Here is a 21,343-nt window from a genome sequence, read left to right on the forward strand (position 1 = left end):
CATTGTCCTGGCCCACGTGGTTTGGGTTTCTAGGTCCCTGTCTGGTCCATGACCTGAGGGATTTGGGGATGTCCTGCCCATGTCCCAGCCCTGAGCCACGGGGTTGGGGGTTCAGGGTCCCTCTCTGGTCCATGACCTGTTTGGTTTGGGGGTGTCCAGACTATGTCCTGGCCCTAACCCACAGGATTTGGATTTCCCTGTCCCTCTCTGGTCCATGACCTGTGGGTTTTGGGCTTGTCCAGCCCATGTCGTGGCTCTGACCCATGGGGTTTGGGGTGCCATTTCTATGTCTGGTCCATGAACTCTGGGGTTTGGGAGTGTCCTGCCAGTGTCCTAGCTGCGACCCACGTGTGTTGGGGTGTCCTGTCCCTGTCTGTTCCATGACCTGTGGGGTTTCGGAGGTGTCCTGCACATGTCTTGGCCCTGAGCCTCGCGGTTTGGTGTGCCCTGTCCCTTTCTGGTCCATGACCTCTGGGGTTTGGGGATGTCCTGCCCATGTCCTGGCCCTGAGCCATGGGATTTGGGGTTCCGGGTCCCTGTCTGGTTCATGACCTTTGGGGTATGGGGATGTTCTGTCCATGTCCTGGCCCTGAGCCACGGGGTTTTGGGTTCCCAGTCCTTGTCTGGTCCATGAGCTGTGGGTTTTGGGCTTGTCCAGCCCATGTCATGGCTCTGACCCATGGGGTTTGAGGTGCCCTTTCTCTGTCTGGTCCATGACCTGTGGGGTTTGGGAGTGTCCTGCCAGTGTCCTAGCTGCGACTCACGTGTGTTGGGTTGTCCTGTCCCTGTCTGTTCCATGACCTGTAGGGTTTTGGAGGTATCCTGCACGTGTCTTGGCCCCGAGCCTCGGGGTTTGGGGTTTCCTGTCCCTTTCTGGTCCATGGCCTTTGCTGTTTGGGGATAGCCTGCCAGTGTCCTTGCGCTGACCCATGGGGTTTTGGCTGTCCTGTCCCTTTCTGGTCCATGACCTGTGGGGTTTAGGGGTGTCCTGCAGGTGTCTTGCGCCTGAGTCACGGGGTTTGGGGTGGCCTGTCCCTGTCTGGTTCATGACCTCTGGGGTTTGGGGATGTTCTGTCCATGTCCTGGCCCTGAGCCACGGGGTTTTGGGTTCCCTGTCCCTGTCTGGTCCATGACCTGTGGGTTTTGGGCTTGTCCAGCCCATGTCGTGGCTCTTACCCTTGGGGTTTGGGGTGCCCTTTCTTTGTGTGTTCCATGAACTGTGGGGTTTGGGAGTGTCCTGCCAGTGTCTTAGCTGCGACTCACGTGTGTTGGGGTGTCCTGTCCCTGTCTGTTCCATGACCTGTGGGGTTTCGTAGGTATCCTGCACGCGTCTTAGTCCTGAGCCTCTGGGTTTTGGGGTTTCCTTTCCCTTTCTGGTCCATGGCCTTTGCTGTTTGGGGATATCCTGCCAGTGTCCTTGCACTGACCCATGGGGTTTTGGGTGTCCTGGCCCTTTCTGGTCCATGACCTGTGGGGTTTGGGGGTGTCCTGCACGTGTCTTGCGCCTGAGTCACGGGGTTTGGGGTGTCCTTCACGTGTCTTGCTCCTGAGCCACGGGGTTTTGGGTTCCGGGTCCATGTCTGGTCCATGATCTTTGGGTTATAGGGACATTATGCCCATGTCCTGGCCCTGAGCCACGGGGTTTTGGGTTCCCTGTCCCTGTCTGGTCCATGACCTGTGGGGTTTGGGCTTGTCCAGCCCATGTTGTGGCTCTGACCCATCGGGTTTGGGGTGCCCTTTCTTTGTGTTCCATGACCTGTGGGGTTTGGGAGTGTCCTGCCAGTGTCCTAGGTGCGACCCACGTGTGTTGGGGTGTCCTGTCCCTGTCTGTTCCATGACCTGTGGGGTTTCGGAGGTTTTTTGCACGTGTCTTGGTCCTGAGCTTCGGGGTTTGGGGTTTCCTGTCCCTTTCTGGTCCATGGCCTTTGCTGTTTGGGGATAGCCTGCCAGTGTCCTTGCGCTGACCCATGGGGTTTGGGGGTGTCCTGCACGTGTCTTGCGCCTGAGTCATGGGGTTCGGGGTGCCCTGTTCCTGTCTGGTTCATGACCTCTGGGGTTTGGGGCTGTCCTGCCCATGTCCTGGCCCTGAGCCACGGGGTTTTGGGTTCCCTGTCCCTGTCTGGTCCATGAGCTGTGGCTTTTGGGCTTGTCCAGCCCATGTCGTGGCTCTGACCCATGGGGTATGGGGTGCCCTTTCTTTGTCTGGTCCATGACCTGTGCGGTTTGTGAGTGTCCTGCCAGTGTCCTAGCTGTGGCCCACGTGTTTTTGGGTGTCCTGTCCCTGTCTGTTCCATGACCTGTGGGGTTTGCTGGTGTTCTGCACGTGTCTTGGCCCTGAGCCACGGTGTTTGGAGTGTCCTGTCCCTTTCTGTTCCATGGCCTGTGGGGTTTGTGTATATCATAGAATCATAGAATCATAGAATCATAGAATTATTAAGGTTGGAAAAGACATCTAAGGTCATCGAGTCCAACCATCAGCGCAACACCACCGTACCCACTACACCATGTCCCTAAGCGCCTCATCTACACGTCTTTTAAATACTTCCAGGGATGGTGCCTCAACCACTTCCCTGGGCAGCCTGTTCCAAGGCCTGACCACTCTTTCAGTAAAGAAATTTCTCCTATTGTCCAAACTAAACCTCCCTTGCCGCCACTTGAGGCCATTTCCTCTCTCCTGTCACTTGTTACTTGGCAGAAGAGACCAACACCCACCTCGCTACAACCTCCTTTCAGGGAGTTGTAGAGCGCCATGAGGTCTCCCCTCAGCCTCCTCTTCTCCAGTCTAAACAACCCCAGTTCCCTCAGCCACTCCTCATCAGACTTGTGCTCCAGGCCCTTCCCCAGCTTCGTTGCCCTCCTCTGGACACGCTCCAGCACCTCCATGTCCTTCTTGTAGTGAGGGGCCCAAAACTGAACACAGGATTCGAGGTGCGGCCTCACCAGTGCCCAGTACAGGGGCACGATCACCTCCCTGCTCCTGCTGGCCACACTATTCCTGATACAGGCCAGGATGCCGTTGGCCTTCTTGGCCACCTGCGCACACTGCCGGCTCATGTTCAGCCGCTGTCGATCAGCACCCCCAGGTCCTTTTCCTCCGGGCAGCTTTCCAGCCACTCTTCCCCAAGCCTGTAGCGTTGCCTGGGGTTGTTGTGGCCCAAGTGCAGGACCCGGCACTTGGCCTTGTTGAACCTCATACAGTTGGCCTCAGCCCATCGATACAGCCTGTCCAGGTCCCTCTGCAGAGCCTTCCCACCCTCCAGCAGATCAACACTCCCGCCCAGCTCGGTCTCGTCTGCAAACTTACTGAGGGAGCACAGTAATCTATACATCTATAATTAGATCTAAGAACCTGATGGGATATGACTGGAGCTATATAATTAAAGTCACATCCAATGATTTTAGTAAAATTGCAAATGCAAAAATTTGAGTGATTTTTAGTGTCTACCTTCGTGCCCTCTACAGATATAAAACTACAAGTAGTTCTCAAACATACGCAACCTTTGCAGTGTATATTAATATGGTTTTAAGGTCAGCATTGGGGTGAATTTCAAAATGACAAACTTTCTGATCAGTGTCAAGACAAATATCTTGCGTATCGATAGCATTATTCTCACAAATGAACTCTTGTTGTTCTCGTACAATGCAAGATTCTAAATTTACAGTCTGCCACTCATTCCCTGTTTTTCGAGCCCCTGCCCTATGTTCAAAAGGGTAAAGTAGAGTCTTGTGATTCAGTCCTAACACTATAATAGGGTGGATCATATATACTGTAGCTTTGCTAATAGTTAATACAAAAGCCTCAACTGTGTTTGTAGCAGGATCATAAGTAAAATTCACTAAGTTCCATTAAGACTGAAATTTGTTTTCGAAGTCATTTGCGTTGTCCCAAATTATGTTCCGAATTTCAGTGGGGAAGATTCCCTCTTCACCCTCTCTTAGGACTGAAGCAGTTACTGATTGCATCCACAATTGTGCCTGAATACAGCTGAGAGCTAGAGAAACATTATTTTGGAGCCCACCGAGTGAGTTCATGATTATCTCATGGTCTCCTCTGTTTATTCTTTCCCAATCAGGTAACACTTTTGACAGTAGCCACTGATGGGTTCCCAGAGCCAATAGGGAAGATCGTAAAGGCTGGTGTAATTTTGTCAGCTCGGTAGTAGAGGCAGCCAATTTATTCATTATTACCTCTGCGTCAATGCTATTTAGGACCCCTCACCCTGTACCTAAAATACCAGTTAAGTCTCTTGATATTCGTCTTTTATGCAGCCAGGTAGTCCACCCCTCGTAAGAGGTTTGCAAAAAAGGAGAACAGGCCGGTTGAATTTCTGAGACATTGTTCTGCATTTGTAATTTAACTTGTTTAAGGGACCAATCCGGGTTAAATAGCATTTGTTGTTGTCCTGTATTCCTTATTACATACGGCCCGACTTCATACACTCTAGGTTTGAGCTTGAGTGCATGAGGTGTGACCGGTGTGACCGGTGTGACCGGTGCAACAGGCCTTGCCACAGCATTTATCCTAAATTTAAATGAGAGTCCAATGTTATCCCTGGCCCAGAGACAAACCACCTCAGTGGTTCGTATTAGTGTGAAGTTATGCCAACATTCTAATTCCCTTCCGGTACAGGCCGTTATGTTATTTGGAGGGCAGACTGTATTTGTCATGCAGTCCTCCTTGTTTTTAGGGCAGACTTCTGTGGTATCACCTATGGGACAGATGTTCCGATTACTAATCTGGGATGCCTTTTTATGGGTAGTAGTCCCATTAGTCATTCGGCATCCCACTTTGATTTCTTCTCCTACAGTCCCCTGGAGCTGATGAGTTTCTGTAGTGTTACCCCATTCCCCTCTCAAGTATACCTGGCTTCCGTGTATGACCACAGTAGATAGATTTAAGCCTCTCAGATCAGACTCCATGGATCCCAAATATACCCCATGGATCCAGTATATTTGATATAAGCCTGAGACCAAAGCTGCTTAGTATTATCCTGGCTAGAAGTGCTTTCCCACCCCCAAATCATAATTATGACCGTGAAAAAAATAATTTTTCCGGTTGGGCTTGCGTGACCTTCCACAGAGATTTGTGTGCCGCCTTCACTCTGGTATGATGGATCCAGGCATTCTGTTCTTTGATTTTGATTGCTGTGAAGGAGGTGAGGAGTACCTGGAATGGTCCTTCCCACTGCAGTTCCAAAGCCTTTTCTCTGCAAGAGACTTTACATACACATAGTCTCCAGGTTGTATGTTATGTACAGGCCCATCCAAACCCCTGCTTCGAGTCCCAACTACATATTTCTCAACTTTCCTGAGTTAGAATCATAGAATCATAGAATCATACAGGTTGGAAAAGACCTCTAAGATCATCGAGTCCAACCGTCAACCCAACACCACCATGCCCACTACACCATGTCCCTAAGGGCCTCATCTACACTTCTTTTAAATACGTCCAGGGATGGTGACTCCACCACTTCCCTGGGCAGCCTGTTCCAAGGCCTAACCACTCTTTCAGTAAAGAAATTTTTCCTAATGTCCAATCTAAACCTCCCTTGGCGCAACTTGAAGCCATTTCCTCTTGTCCTATCGCTAGTTAATTGGGAGAAGAGACCAACACCCACCTCGCTACAACCTCCTTTCAGGTAGTTGTAGAGCGCGATGAGGTCTCCCCTCAGCCTCCTCTTCTCCAGGCTAAACAACCCCAGTTCCCTCAGCCGCTCCTCATAAGACTTGTGCTCCAGGCCCTTCACCAGCTTCGTTGCCCTCCTCTGGACGCGCTCCAGCACCTCCATGTCTTTCTTGTAGTGAGGGGCCCAAAACTGAACACAGTATTCGAGGTGCATTCGAGTTGTTTCGAGGTGCATTCGAGTATTCGAGTTGTTTCCATGTAGGAGGAAGCAAGTTGTTTTCATGTAGGAGGTCATGACTTCATCCCCAACTTGTGTGGACATCCCTTTCTGTACTCTGTAGGGTCGTCCATACAAGATTTCAAAAAGGCCAAGTTAGTTTCCTGTCCCAATTTCACAATCTGCTGTTTGATTAAGTGGTTCATTTTTTCTACTTGGCCACTCGACTGAGGGCGATATGGGGTATGAAGCTGCCAATCTATGCCCAAATGGCGGCTAATTTGTTGTACTACTTTGGAGATGAAATGTGGTCCTCTGTCAGAAGATATGGTTGCTGGAACCCCAAAACGTGGTATTATTTCTTGTATTAATATTTTAGTTACCTCCCGAGCCTTGGCTGTCCTGGTAGGGAATGCCTCTGGCCAACCTGAAAAGGTGTCAGTTAATACCAATAAATATCGATACCCCCCTTTTCTTGGGAGTTCTGAAAAATCGATCTGCCATTGTTGCCCAGGCCCGTTGCCTTTCCCAATTTGGCCCATTTCTGGTTTGGGGGCATTCTTGGGATTTGTCTGGAGAGAGAGATCGCACTGCTGTGTCACTTGCCTTACAGTAGTGTATAGATTCCTAGCTACGATTTCTTTGATTAGTTGTTTATATAGAGCCTCCATCCGCCAATGCCTCTTCTTATGTTCTTCCCTTATCAGAGACCATGTTAGATAGGAGGGAATGATTAGTTTCCCTTGTGGGGTGAGAGCCCACCCCTCTCTATTATATGACCCTTCTAGATCTGCAATAAGCTTCTGATCTTCTTTTGTATATTCTGGCTTACCTTCTAGGGAGATTCGCCCGTCAGGGACTAAAGCCCCTTCTATTTTTACCTTTGCCTTGGCTGCCTGTTTTGCCTCTCTGTCTGCCAGCTCATTTCCCCTTTCCAATTCCAAGCTCACTTTCTGGTGTGCCTTGATGTGTATAATTGCCACTTTCTCAGGGAGTTGTACTGCCTCCAACAGTCTCAAAATTTCCTCTGCGTGTTTAATATTCTTCCCTTGAGAGTTCAATAACCCTCTCTCTTTCCAGATTGCTCCATGTGCATGCACAACTCCGAAGGCATATCTTGAGTCTGTATAAATGTTTACAATTTTTCCTTGGGCCAATTCCAAGGCACGGGTTAGAGCGATTATCTCCACTTTCTGTGCCAAGGTATTTAGGGGCAAAGGCCTTGATTCTATTATCTCCTGACGAGTGGTAATAGCGTATCCCGCGTATCTTTTACCACTCAGGACATAGCTGCTTCCCTCTGTGAACCAGTTCTCTCTGTCTTCTACAAGGCTGTCTTTCAAATCTGGTTGGCTTGCATATGTTGTTTCAATGGTTTCTAAGCAGTCATGATGCACTGGTTCTGTGTTTCCCTCTAGGAAGGAAGCTGGGTTGGCAATGTTAGTGACTTTTATTTCCACATCATCCTGTTCTACCAATATAGCCTGATATCTTAGAAATCTTTGTTGAGAAAGCCAATGTCCGCCCTTCGCTTCCAGTACTGTATGGGACACCAGCACAGTCATTTTCTGACCCAGAGTGAATTTTCGGGCTTCTTGTATGTTTAGTATTACAGCTGCGACTGCCCGCAAGCATCCAGGCCAGCCCTTCGCAGTTGTATCCAACTGTTTGGAAAAGTAGGCAACTGCTCGTCGATCGGGACCCAAATGCTGTGCTAGTATCCCCAGAGCAACCCCTTGTTTTTCGTGGGAAAAGAGGAGAAATGGCTTACTCACATCTGGGAGCTCCAAGGCTGGAGCTGACATCAAGGCTTTCTTTAGTTTCTCAAAGGTTCGTACGGCCTGGTTGTTCCATTCAAAGTGTCCCTGGCTGGTAGTTATTAGGGCATATAATGGTTTAACAAGCAGTCCATAATTATAAATCCACAGCCGACACCACCCAGTCATTCCCAAGAAAGTCCGTAACTCTTTCACTGTTCGAGGTCCCGGGGTTTGGCAGATTGCCTCTTTGCGGGCTTGTCCCAAAGTTCTTTCCCCAGCACTGATTTCATAGCCTAAATAAATCACTTTGCGCTGTATTACTTGGGCTTTCTTCTTAGACACCCGCTACCCTTGGAGCCCCAAGAAATTTAATAGACTCACCGTCCAGGTGATACAATTGTTCTCTGTTTCGGTGGCAATCAGGATATCGTCCACATATTGTAGCAGTTTTCCCTTTTCAGACAGGATTTCCCATGATCCCAAGTCCTTTGCAAGCTGATTGCCAAAAATGGTAGGGCTATTTTTGAATCCTTGTGGCAACACCGTCCAGGTGAGTTGAGTCTTGCGACCGATTTTGGGGTTTTCCCATTCGAATGCAAACAATCTTTGGCTGGCTTCATGGAGAGGGAGGCAAAAGAAGGCATCTTTCAAGTCTATAACAGTAAACCAGGCTAATTCAGGTGTTAGTGTAGTCAACAGAGTATATGGATTCGCCACCACGGGGTAGAGACCCTCAGTTACCTTGTTTACGGCCCGTAGATCCTGGACCACACGGTACGACCCGTCAGGCTTACGAACTGGTAATATGGGTGTGTTAAAATTAGACTCACATTCTTTTAATAGTCCGAATTGTAAAAATTTTTCAATTATTGGCCGAATCCCTTCTCTATCTTCTCTCTTTAGGGGATATTGCTTAATCCTTACTGGTTGTTGGTTTCCCTTTTTAAGTCTAACTTCAAGAGGTAATGCATTCTTTGCTCTTCCGGGTATATCGGTAGCGCATACCCCAGGGTATACCTGATTTAAGACTTCCTCCCTAATTTCTCCTTTTATGGAAGGACTGCTTAAGAATAAACTCAGGATTTGAATGTATTCTTGATCTTTTACTTTCAGAGAAATTTCTTCTTTTTCGAATATAATTTTTGCACCTAATTGTTCTAGTAAGTATCTTCCCAATAGGGCCTTTGGAGAGTCGGGCATATATAGAAATCTGTGAATTCCCCATTATTTTCCCAGTTTATATTTTAAAGGTTTACAAAAATACGCCTTTTCACTTTGGCCAGTTGCCCCCTTTACCATGATGTAATCATTCTCCAGGGGCATCAAGGCTTGATTCAAAACTGAGTATGTTGCCCCTGTATCACCTAAAAATTCTACCTCTTGTTGTTCCTTCCCTAGCTTTATTATAACCAGTGGATCCGCTAGGGTGGATTCCCCAGGTTCCCGTCAGTCCTTTTTCACATGAGCTACCACTTTCCTTGCCTGATAACTTCGTCCTCTTCCCCTATTCATCGGACATTCTCCTTTCCAATGACCAAACTTTTTGCATCGTGCACATTGATTTTTTTCTAAGCGAGGCGGTTCTTGCCTTTGTCTCCTTTCGTCTTTTTCCCTTACAACTGCCACTGTTCTCCTTCGTACCTGTTTGTATGCTTCTTCTCTGCTACTAAATACTCTCCATGCTTCATCTAGCAACACCTCCAAATTTCTACTTTCTGTAGTGCATAGCTTCTGGAGCTTGCGCCTAATGTCCCCTGTGGACTGACCCAAAAAGAGAGAGACTAGTTGTTGTATTCCTACCTCGGATCCAGGATCCAGCGGTGTGTTACGGCGCATTGCATCCCTCAGTCGATCCAGGAATTCAGATGGGGACTCGGAGGGACCTTGCTTAATTGCATATAGGGCTGACCAGTTTATGGTTTTGGGTATAGCCTTTTCCATTCCTCTCGAAATCCACTCCTGATACCCCTGTAGTTTTACCATTTCTGCAGATCTGTTCGCATCCCATTTTGGATCTTGTAGAGGGAAATATTCCTTAACATCCCCTCCTGTAGTCCTATAGTATTCATCAGCCAAACTCCCTGCTGTTTTTAAAATCAATTGCTTTTCTGTTTCGGTCATATAGTCTAATAATAATTGTATGTCCTTCCAATCAGGGTTATGTTGTTTCACAATAAACTGGAAATGTTTAGTTACACTGATCAGATCGCTTCTATAATCCTTTGCAACCCTTTTCCATTCCCCTAAATCAGCAGTGGAAAAAGGTACCTTGATTAGCATCGTCCCGCCATCAGGCGCCACCGCCTCTCGAAGAGGTGCCTGTAAGGCTACTGGGGCAGTTTTCTTTCTGGTGCGGGATGATACAGGGCTGTTCGGGGGGGTGGAAGTTTCGTCCGAGTCTTCCCTTTATTGATCTTTTCTTTTAACCTTTAATAAGATGCCGGGACTGGTTTTCCTTCCCGCACTGTCTCAGTGATTTTATCGGAGGTTTTCTTATCATAGAACCCTCTAGATATACAATACTGCTTTTCCACAAAATTCTACAATGTTTTCGTACACGAAAGACGAAGGCTCTATGCTATCATTCACTTCGTTCGTCTCCGGCCGCTCTCCCTGCAGAGATTACGGAACCGTGGATCAGAACTCCGCACTCGCTTCGCAGCTGTGCTGCGTCTCACTCATACAACACAGACACTCAGTCACACAATAAGTTGTTGCAACAGATGATAATATTTATGGCCATGCCACGTACAACTCCTCAGACTAGTTGTACTCCCACCCAGCAGCTGCAACCGTAAAGATGACCCAATCGCAATTGCTTACCCTTCTCCTGCTTCGTATATACCAGTCATGAGCAGGTCCGTCCTGGCTCCCAACACTGGGATACAGCAGAAACCTCGGATTCACTCGATCTACTCCCCAGATCGCTAGCGGCCGCTCTATCGGTCAGCGAATCCCCCCTATTACCGTGAGGGTACCCTCCTACCATACGGGGACTATGCTGCACGCCAGACGTCTCTGTGCGATTTACCAGCAGCCCCAGCCATGCGTACGACTTACAGGCCCCTCTCCTAAAACATACCTTTCCTTTCCGCGGACTCAGGAGGTTCTTGTCTGCTCCCACGGTGAGCGGCTGGCAGCGGGGTCCCCTCCGAGGAAATGCTCGGGGCGCGCCCAGGGGCGTCCGCTCCCCAGCCGATCCCGCGGTGAAGCAGAGAGTCTCCTGCCTGGCTCGCCAAAGCTGACTTGCGGAAACCGGACTGCACAATCTATGAGACTGTAAAGTAGGTATGTTTATTCAGCGCTGGGCGGCACGGGGGGTAGTCCCACCAAAGTCGTGCGCGCCTCAACGCGGCACTCACCATAAATATGTACAGTAAAATATTACATATTCATAGAGTTTTGTAATACGCCTATACATATGCATGACCTGTCCCCGCTTTGTATTAAAATGAGTTCCAAGAAGTCATTTCCATAGACCCCTCCCATCTGCGCTTGCGCATTGCCTCCTAGTGGTGGTCATTGGGGGTCGTGGGGATGAAGGCTGATAGTTCCTCTTCGTCACCGCTAGTGACCTTTTGTTCTTGTTCGAAGCCACCGAGGCGAAGGGCTCCGGAGCGGAGGATCGCGCCGGGGGACCCTTCCTGAAGCGGCGAAACCGCGGCGAAAACCGCGAAGGCAACAGCGCAGGGGAGCGAGAGGGTGCCCCACCCCCCTCCCCCGAGCCGGCGGAGCGAGCTCCTGACGAGCGGCAGCTCTGACTCAGCGTGGGCGGGGCCAGGAGGGACGGCGGCCGAACCCCCTCAGGTACAAGAGCAGCCCCCAGGGAGCGCGAGCGACCCGGAGCGCGGCGAACAGGGCGGGCAAACAGGGCGTGGCGCGTCAGAAGGGCGTGGCGCGGCAGTTTGCGCGGCAGTTCGCGCCGGCAGGGCGTGCGAGCAGGGCGCAGCCCCCCTCTAGGCTCCAGAGGCCAGCTCAGCTCGTGGTCGTTGCCCTCCCAGAAGAGGACCTGGCCATGGTATCCACTCGGCCGAAAGCCATCGCCAGGAGAAACGTGGCTACCCAGACGGAGCCCCTACGCAAACACACATCTGTCCAGGCCTCCGGCTGCAGGGAGTGCCTGAGGCTGTCCCTTGTACAGGAGGGCAGCAGAGACGACGCCTGTGTGCGTTGCGACCAGGTGGATGATCTGCTCAGCCTGGTGGCAGAGCTGAAGGAGGAAGTGGAGAGGCTAAGGAGCATCAGGGAGTGCGAGAGAGAGATAGATTGGTGGAGCCGCACCCTGCCATTCCTGAGGCAAGGGCAGCACACGGAGGCTCCGCAAGAAGCGGAGGAACCCCTGCCCTCTTGCCACCAGGCAGAAGGAGGAGACCCAGGCGACGGAGGGGAATGGACACAGGTCCCTGCTCGGGGCGCCAGGCGAACCCCCGGCCGGCCTTCCTCGCCTCAACCTTCCCAGCTGCCCCTACACAATAGATACGGGGCTCTGGAACTTGAGGGCCAGACGAACGAGGACGAAGATGAAGGCCCATCCAGGGGGTTGCCCGAGGAGAGGCAGCCAGCCCCACAAATTACAACTGCCTCCGCTAAGAAAAAAAGGAGGGTAATTGTCATTGGTGATTCCCTTCTGAGGGGGACCGAGGGCCCAATTTGTCGGCCGGACCCATCCCACAGGGAAGTCTGCTGCCTCCCTGGGGCCCGGGTGAAGGACATTACTCGGAAACTCCCTAGTCTCGTGCAGGCCTCCGATTACTACCCACTACTGGTTATACAGGCTGGCAGTGAGGAGGTTGCAGGGAGAAGTCCCGAAGGGATCAAAAGGGACTTCAGGGCGCTGGGGCGACTGGTGGGAGGATCGGGAGCACAGGTAGTTTTTTCCTCAATCCCTTTAGTGGCAGGGCAGAACACCGAAAGGAACAGGAAAACTCATCGGATCAACACGTGGCTCAGGGGCTGGTGCCATCGACAGAATTTTGGCTTCTTTGACCACGGGGAGGTTTACACGGCACCGGACCTGCTGGCGACGGACGGAGTTCAGCTGTCTCGCAGGGGGAAAAGGATTCTCGCATGTGAGTTGGCCGGGCTCATCGAGAGGGCTTTAAACTAGATTCGAAGGGGGACGGGGATAAAACCAGGCTCACTAGAGAAGAGCCTAGGGACCGCACGCCATTGTCGGGGGAGAAATCGGCAGCCCAGCTCAAGTGCATCTATACCAATGCACGCAGCATGGGCGGCAAACAGGAGGAGCTGGAAGCCATTGTGCAGCGGGGTAGCTATGACTTAGTCGCCATCACGGAAACATGGTGGGATGAGTCGCACGATTGGAGTGCTGCAATGGATGGCTATAAGTTCTTCAGAAGGGACAGGCGAGGAAGGAGAGGCGGTGGGGTAGCCCTGTATGTTAGGGAGTGCTTCGACTGTCTAGAGCTCGATGGTAGTGATGACGAGGTCGAGTGCTTGTGGGTAAGGATGAGGGGGAAGGCCAACAAGGCAGATATCCTGCTGGGAGTCTGTTATAGACCACCTAGCCAGGATGAGGAGGCAGACGAAATATTCTACCAGAGGCTGGCAGAAGTCTCCCAGTCGCTAGCCCTTGTTCTCGTGGGGGACTTCAACTTTCCGGATGTCTGCTGGAAATACCACACGGCAGAGAGGAAACAGTTGAGGAGGTTCCTGGAGTGTGTGGAGGATAACTTCCTGACGCAGCTGGTAAGCGAGCCCACCAGGGGAGATGCCTCGCTTGACCTGCTGTTCACGAACAGAGAAGGGCTGGTGGGAGATGTGGTGGTCGGAGGCCGGCTTGGGCTTAGCGACCATGAAATGGTAGAATTTTCGATACTTGGTGAAGTAAAGAGGGGGGCCAGCAAAACCGCTACCATGGACTTCCGGCGGGCGGACTTTGGCCTGCTCAGGACACTGGTCGAGAGGGTCCCTTGGGAGACAGTCCTGAAGGGCAAAGGGGTCCAGGAAGGCTGGACGTTCTTCAAGAAGGAAGTCTTAAAGGCGCAGGAGCGGGCTGTCCCCATGTGCCGCAAGAAGAACGGGCGGGGAAGGTGACCGGCCTGGCTGAACGGGGAGCTCTGGCTGGGACTCAGGGAAAAAAGGAGAGTTTATCACTTGTGGAGGAAGGGTCAGGCAACTCAGGAAGAGTACAGGGATCGCGTTAGGTCGTGCAGAGAGGAAATTAGAAAGGCAAAAGCCCAGCTAGAACTCAACCTGGCCACTGTCGTGAGAGACAACAAAAAATGCTTTTATAAGTATGTTAATGACAAAAGGAGAGCCAAGGAGAATCTCCATCCTCTATTGGATGCGGGGGGGAACGTTGCCACCAAGGACGAGGAAAAGGCTGAGGTACTCAACGCCTTCTTTGCCTCAGTCTTTAGTAGTCAGAGTGGTTATCCTCAGGGTACTCAGCTCCCTGAGCTGGAAGACAGGGACGGTGAGCAGGATAAACCCCCCATAATTCAAGAGGATGAAGTTCATGACCTGCTATGCCACCTGGACGTTCACAAGTCTATGGGGCTGGATGGGATCCACCCGAGGGTTCTGAGGGAGCTGGCGGAGGAGCTTGCCGAGCCGCTCTCCATCATTTACCAGCAGTCCTGGTTAACTGGGGAGGTCCCGGACGACTGGAGGCTCGCCAATGTGACTCCCATCTACAAGAAGGGCCGGAGGGAGGATCCGGGGAACTACAGACCGGTCAGCCTGACCTCGGTGCCGGGGAAGATCATGGAGCGGTTCATTTTGAGGGTGCTCACGAGCCATGTCCGGGACAACAAGGGGATCAGGCCCAGCCAGCACGGGTTCATGGAAGGCAGGTCCTGCTTGACCAACCTGATCTCCTTCTATGACCAGGTGACCCACTAGTGGATGAGGGAAAGGCAGTGGATGTGGTCTACTTGGACTTCAGTAAGGCCTTTGACACTGTCTCCCACAGCATTCTCCTAGAGAAGCTGGCGGCTCACGGCCTAGACAGGTACACTCTTCGCTGGGTAAAAAACTGGCTGGACGGCCGAGCCCAGAGAGTTGTGGTGAACGGAGTTAAATCCAGTTGGCGGCGGGTCACGAGCGGTGTTCCCCAGGGCTCAGTACTGGGGCCGGTCCTGTTCAATATCTTCATCAATGATCTGGATGAGGGGATCGAGTGCTCCCTCAGTAAGTTTGCAGACGACACCAAGTTGGGCGGGAGTGTTGATCTGCTGGAGGGTAGGAAGGCTCTGCAGAGGGACCTGGACAGGCTGGATCGATGGGCCGAGGCCAACTGTATGAGATTCAATAAGGCCAAGTGCCGGGTCCTGCACTTCGGCCACAACAACCCCAGGCAACGCTGCAGGCTTGGGGAAGAGTGGCTGGAAAGCTGCCCAGAGGAAAAGGACCTGGGGGTACTGGTTGACAGCCGGCTGAACATGAGCCGGCAATGTGCTCAGGTGGCCAAGAAGGCCAACGGCATCCTGGCCTGTATCAGAAATAGTGTGGCCAGCAGGAATAGGGAGGTGATCGTGCCCCTGTACTCGGCACTGGTGAGGCCGCACCTCGAATACTGTGTTCAGTTTTGGGCCCCTCACTACAAGAAGGACATGGAGGTGCTGGAGCGCGTCCAGAGGAGGGCAACGAAGCTGGTGAAGGGCCTGGAGCACAAGTCTTATGAGGAGCAGCTGAGGGAACTGGGGTTGTTTAGCCTGGAGAAGAGGAGGCTGAGGGGAGACCTCATCGCGCTCTACAACTCCCTGAAAGGAGGTTGTAGCGAGGTGGGTGTTGGTCTCTTCTGCCAAGTAACTAGCGATAGGACAAGAGGAAATGGCCTCAAGTTGCGCCAAGGGAGGTTTAGATTGAACATTAGGAAAAATTTCTTTACTGAAAGAGTGGTCAGGCCTTGGAACAGGCTGCCCAGGGAAGTGGTGGAGTCACCATCCCTGGAGGTATTTAAAAGACGTGTAGATGAGGCCCTTAGGGACATGGTGTAGTGGGCATGGTGGTGTTGGGTTGACGGTTGGACACGATGATCTTAGAGGTCTTTTCCAACCTGTATGATTCTATGATTCTATGATTCTATGATCCTGCAGGGTCAGTTTTAGCTGGCTTCTTGAGACAAGTTTCGAGTCTTTATCGGGAGCTGTCCTTGTGAGGCGCCTCAGTTAATTTACACCATAGCTAAGTCGGCCTTATCAGGCTGAGCCGGCCTTGTGAGGAACAAAGTATCAAGCCCCTACCTACTGATTCAATCTTCTACCTCCTATTAATCATTCAACTACTAAAATTCCTTAATCCCTTCTCTCATCACAGCGGTGTACTCGCCGTGGTGACAGTGCCTGGGTAAGGTGCTGCGACAGCAGCATTTCAATTTCATCTGGTACTGGTACCGCTAGCGGGGATCCAAGCACCACGTTTTTACTCCGTCCAACGAGGAGAGCTGCAGCAGCTGTCCTAGGGACACAACCAAAGGATCCTTGACCTACCAGACTCTACTGGTTTTGGACAGGATGGTTAAATTTCTTCATGTACAAACAAGGTAGTCTGGCAATCCCAGAGCAGTGCAGTCACTCCGCTTGCTTCAAAAATCTCAAATGGCTTTACCTTGTCTGTTGTCTGGTGAAGGGGTGCTCCAGCATCTTGAGCAGCGGTCTGTCTCGGGGGTTTGGCCATTTCCCCAGAAGCAGCTATCCAGGGGTGGCAGAATCCTACAGCACCTGAAAAGGCTCGCATTTGCTTTTAGTAACTGGCCGGGAAAGATTTTGAATGGCTTTAATACAGTCCTTGGATAAACGACACTCCCCTTGTTGGAGAATGTAACCCAGGCATTTTACACTTCTCTTACAAACATCGTCACTTAGGTGGAGAAGCCCGATGGCCCTTCTCAGCAAAGGCAAACAGCAAGGTACGGCTGTCAGCTATGTAAGATTCCTTGGCTACTAATAAATCGTCAACAGATTGTACCAAAATGTACATTTTTAAACACAGCATCCTGCAAATCTTTTACTAAAATCCTTAGAAAAAGTAGTGGACGGCCCAGCAAAGCCCTGAGGGAGCCTTGTCCGTGTGAGCTCTATCTTTCCCCAGGTAAATGCAAAAGGCTGGATGAATAGGTGTACTGATTTAAGGGAGGAAAAGTTGCCCCTGTATCTACTAGACAGGGGTGATGATGTTCATCAATAGAAAGGTTTAAGACCGGATTCTCATCAGAAGGGAAAGTATTTCATATTCAGAGGCTCCTACAGTGACTGCACCATAGGTCCCTGCTAACTGCCAATCGGGGGTGAAATCTAGCTGCCCCTGCTGCACAGAGCAGGGAAAGATTGCAGCATCGGATTGAGAGGTCCTTTTCGGAGGCTGGTTTTTGTTGGTGGTTGTTGTTTTGTTTCGTTTTGTTTTCTCATACTGGGCACTCCCACTTCCAACACCCTTGTTGTCCACAATAATTACAACAGTTTACAACAGCCTCCTCTTCCTTGAGATCCATTGCTTCTAAAACTTTCTCCTCTGCCCCTACCTTGGAAATCTCCATCTCCTTGTCCCCTTAATCTAGGATTATTCTTCAACCCTGTTGCCAATAGACTAGCTCGCTGTTCCTGTTCTTTTCCTTTTTTTTTTTTCTTTTTTTCCTTTTGCTTGAGCTGTCTTTCATCTTTTCTATTAAACACGGATGTAGCAATGCTGACTATTTCATCCAATCCTTCGCCTGCCATCCTGGCACATACTTAGAAAAGTCTATCTTAATATCGGGGCTGACTGATCTGCTAAGAAAGATACCATTAGAGTCCCATGGGCCACACGAATGTCACAGAGCTTCGCTTCCCCGACAGCAAGACCAAGACTGACCTCTGGCCCAGACCAGAGAGGGGGGAGGACAAAAACAACCCAAAAGTGCCCCAGGCCCCCCTCCCATCTCTGCCATCGTGGAAGATGGGGCAGCGCACACATGTCAGCAACGCAGGACCAGCGGTGCTGGCCCCATGCCTTCTCCTTGGACACGAAAATCACCTCCCAAAAAAAGACATCGTTGAGATGGGAAACCATGGTAGGGATGCGAAATCAGCATTGAGGAGAGGACATCAGCAGCAGGATGGGAAACCACTGAGATGGGAAGTTGCTGTGCTATGAAAAATGAAACCATCGCAAGGCTGGCTGAAGCAGGCGCTGTCATAATGATCGCCACGGGGACGGACCCCCCGGAACGCTGATTGCCCCAAACCAACCCCACACTGACCGACCGCCGCGGCAGGTACAGCAGCAGGCTCCCGCTCCTCCTGGTGCTCCTGCCCCCCCGGTAACCCCCCAACCCGCGCTGCCCGCCAATATCTCACCCCATCACCTCTCGTCGCTTCCCCTAACAGAGAGGTTCCCTCTCCGGCTCCCGATGGCGTCGGAGGTGCCCGGCGTGAGCTTCACCGCCCCGGCCATGCCGCCACGGGTCACTGCCGGCATGCTGCCCCCTGTCCTGGGGCTGCCGGTGCCCTGTGAGCCTGCCCAGCTCCACACCGTCACCTCCCAGCTGGCCCAGGACACCGCCTTGCAGGGGGTGCCAGGGCCCCAGAGGGCCCCGGGGCAGGTGGTGCAGCTCCCCGGCGTGGTGCCGCTTACCCCCGTGGCTGCTCCCTGTCCCCCTGCCTATGGCTGGGGACAGCAGGTGGTGACGGGGACGCTGGTGCCCCGCCAGCTGATAGCTCAGCATTGGGTGCCGGGCCTCCCTGTGGTCCACACCCTGCCCGGCAGCACCAAGCAGCCGTTGGAGGCCTCTGACAATGACGTGGTGGTCATCGAGGACAACGTCCCTGCTGCCAGCCCCCACTGGCCCGCCCCGGCTCTGCCACCCAGCAGAAACAAAACAAAGCCTAAAGGTGAGGTTTGGGGGATGGCAGAGGCCGCAGGCGGGCGTCCCGTGCCCAGGAAAGCTTGCGTCGCCCCCGGGTTGGGCTGGCTTTGATTGCTTTTTCAGCAGGGGTGACCATCCCAGAGGCCCTGGAGAAGCCCCTGGACCTGCCCAACCTGGGGCCAGATGCCTTTGCTGAGGCCTTTCCTGAGCTGGCAGGGGACAACCTGCAGTTTCAGGACGAGCAGTCGTTCACCGTGGACATCGCCGACACGCTCGCCTGGCTCGACACCATGGACGGCAAGGACACCGTCCCTGATGTCCCCGAAGTTCCCATCAGCCCCTGCTTGATCGCCCTCCTCAACAAGTTCCCCGACCTCTCAGAGTACGTGGCGGAGGGCAGCTGCCCCAAGGAGCCAGCGGCAGCCGCAGGGCTGGGGGACAGCGAGGACACCACCCCTGAGGAGCCCAACAGCTGCACCTTGACCGCCCTCCTCAACGAGCTCTCCAAGTGCGTGGCAGAGGGCAGCTGCCCCAAGGAGCCAGCGTCAGTGGTGGGGCTGGGGGACAGCGAGGACGCCACCCCTGATGTCCTCGACATCTCCGACAGTCTCACCAGCACCGCCTTCCCCAACCAGCCCCCCGACTTCTCAGAGCACAGCGCGGAGGGCGAATGCCCCGTGGGCCGAGTGGCGGCAGCGATGCTGGGGGACGCCGACCCCTTCTCAGGGGTGGCGACTCCCCCCTTGCTGGACACCAAGGGGAAGCAGGGCGAGGTGGCAGCGGTCCTCCCCACCTGGCTGACGGTGAGTCCCGTGGAGACTTCTGTGGAGAGTCCCGTGGAGAGTCCCTTGAAGGGTCGCCCAGAGAGTCCTCCGGAGAATCCCCTGAAGTGTCCTCTGCTGAGCCCCGTGGCTGCCCCCCAGCGCCATCCGCCCCGCATGGCCCAACTGGCGGAGGAGGCGCTGCAGAGGCAGCCCCGGGTGGTTTTGACCTGCTTGCCGCTGTCGCTGGGCATCGTCTCCCGTCGGGTGGTGCCCAGATTGGGTGAGGAGGGTGGCCAGCAGGCCAAGCACCCCACGCCAGCCGGCACCCCCAGGACACAAGAGACCTCCCCGTGGGACAACACACCACCCAAGAAGAGGAAGAAGATGGTGGTGTGCCGGGTGGTAAAACACTCAAAAACCCTGCGGGCGGGGAAGCTGGATGGGGACGGTGCGGCAGCAGGCAGCAGCAGGCAGCAAGCGGGCAGCAGCAAGCGCAGGGCATCTGACGGCAACAACGTGCCCACCAAGCGAGCCAGAACCCTGAGGGGTTCTTGAGCCAGGGGACAAAGTGCTCCACGCCCCCCGACCGCTGTTGATAGGCTGATAGAGAAGGCGTGGAGCACAGATCCCTGCGACGTGCGACCTGCACCCGCCCACTCCAGCCCCAGCCCTCGGCCATATCTCTCTTTCTTTCTTAAGGCATTAAAGGTTTGATGTTCGTTTCACAGCGCCTCTGCCTGCGGTCATTCGTGCAGCGGGAGGTGGGGGGGGAGTTAACGCAGCCCCGGCCGCATGCGTAGATCTGACCCTCCACCTCTTCACCCCAGTATATGAGGAACCCCCCATGATTCCAGATGGAGACATTTAATCAGAACCTTAATTCCTGGACTCGGGGTAAACAAACTAGAAGGAGCTCTTAACAATCTACCCGCTACCATGGAAGCTGCAGGCAATCGCACAGTAGGTGCCACTTCAGCCTTGCAACAGGGAAATTCTTCTTGAGCTTTGATAGTAGGACGAATCGTCTCGTACTTGATATGCTTACCCTGCAACAAGGAGGTGTCTGAGCATCGACTCACACCACCTGTGGCACCGACGTTAACAATCTCGACAAATTGAACACAACGTCCGTGCCATTTCCAAACATTTACAAACGATACATCAAATCGCAATACCTCCTGGTGGAGTTTCACCTTCTGACCTGTTTAGTTGGGCACCATCTGTAAATTTGCAAAACGTAGTAACGAAAACTCTTATTAGTCTAATATTCTTTAGCCCGTTAAGAAGTTTGGTTTGGATTGTGATTAAGCTTTGCTTTGCCATATGTCCTAGAAGCAAACGACCAATCACACTGATAGGGATTAATCTCGCATTTCCCCCTGCTTGGGAAAGCCCTCCTCCTCCTCCACCACCTCTCCGTTCACCGCCCAGCCATTTCGCACGTGGAGAGGCAAGAGAGGCTCGCGCTCTCACTCTGCAGGGCTGTTACCCCCACCGCTGGATCACGCCGTTACCACGCCATAAGGGGTGGAGTGTGGCGAGACGCTCCTGGCCTCAGGGATGGCACGGGACAGTGGAAAGCGCTTACATAGCGTGCTTGCGCTGCTCACACAGCGGCACGGACCCACTCGCACACAGAAACCTGTGACCAATTGCATATAACTCCTTGCGGATCACCAGCCCTTCTGAGACACGTCCAGCTTTGTACGTAAAGGACGTGTCTACGTCAACCTGTCAGACTTACGACTGAACAGAGAAGGCGTGATCCCATCAATAAGGTGCCCCAACACTGACTCGCGGGCCAGGGGTGCTGCCCAGCGAAGGAGATGTCCTTACGTCATGACGGAGAACATGACAGGTCGACAATTTCCCCGACTGCTGCTCATCAGCAGGTAAGATTAATCGTTAAAGGTGTTGCACCTTGCCTTGTTGTACACGGCAAGTGAGATTCCCCCTTCTCTCTTTTGCTCATGCTCAGCTTGCTCCACTCAGGCTTCATTACACTGATTGTCAATTTATGTTATTATAATGAGGTTGATCAGACTTGGTCTGTAGGCTGTTGTTGTTTTATCATCCGATACCCAAAGAACCCTTGCTGTGTGACAGGCGTTCACCTCTGATGGAAGTCTTAAGCAATAGCCCACGTTTGGCAAAGAAAGCTAGCGA

General features: G+C 52.5%; 1 protein-coding gene and 1 long non-coding RNA gene across 2 annotated transcripts in view; one reads left to right on the forward strand and one right to left on the reverse strand.

The window, feature by feature from the left end:
• LOC142076290 (antigen WC1.1-like) overlaps positions 1 to 21,343 on the forward strand; it is a 143,291-nt gene that overhangs the window by 56,103 nt on the left and 65,845 nt on the right. The gene's annotated exons all lie outside the window — the stretch shown is intronic.
• Positions 5,123 to 9,916, reverse strand: LOC142076255 (uncharacterized). Its single transcript, XR_012671135.1, has 3 exons — positions 9,872 to 9,916; positions 9,404 to 9,490; positions 5,123 to 5,217 (listed from the first exon to the last, which is right to left on the reverse strand). It is a non-coding gene; the product is annotated as an uncharacterized LOC142076255 (long non-coding RNA).

The sequence above is a fragment of the Calonectris borealis genome, unplaced genomic scaffold (assembly GCF_964195595.1).
Source record: "Calonectris borealis unplaced genomic scaffold, bCalBor7.hap1.2 HAP1_SCAFFOLD_40, whole genome shotgun sequence".
NCBI classification, from domain to species: domain Eukaryota; kingdom Metazoa; phylum Chordata; class Aves; order Procellariiformes; family Procellariidae; genus Calonectris; species Calonectris borealis.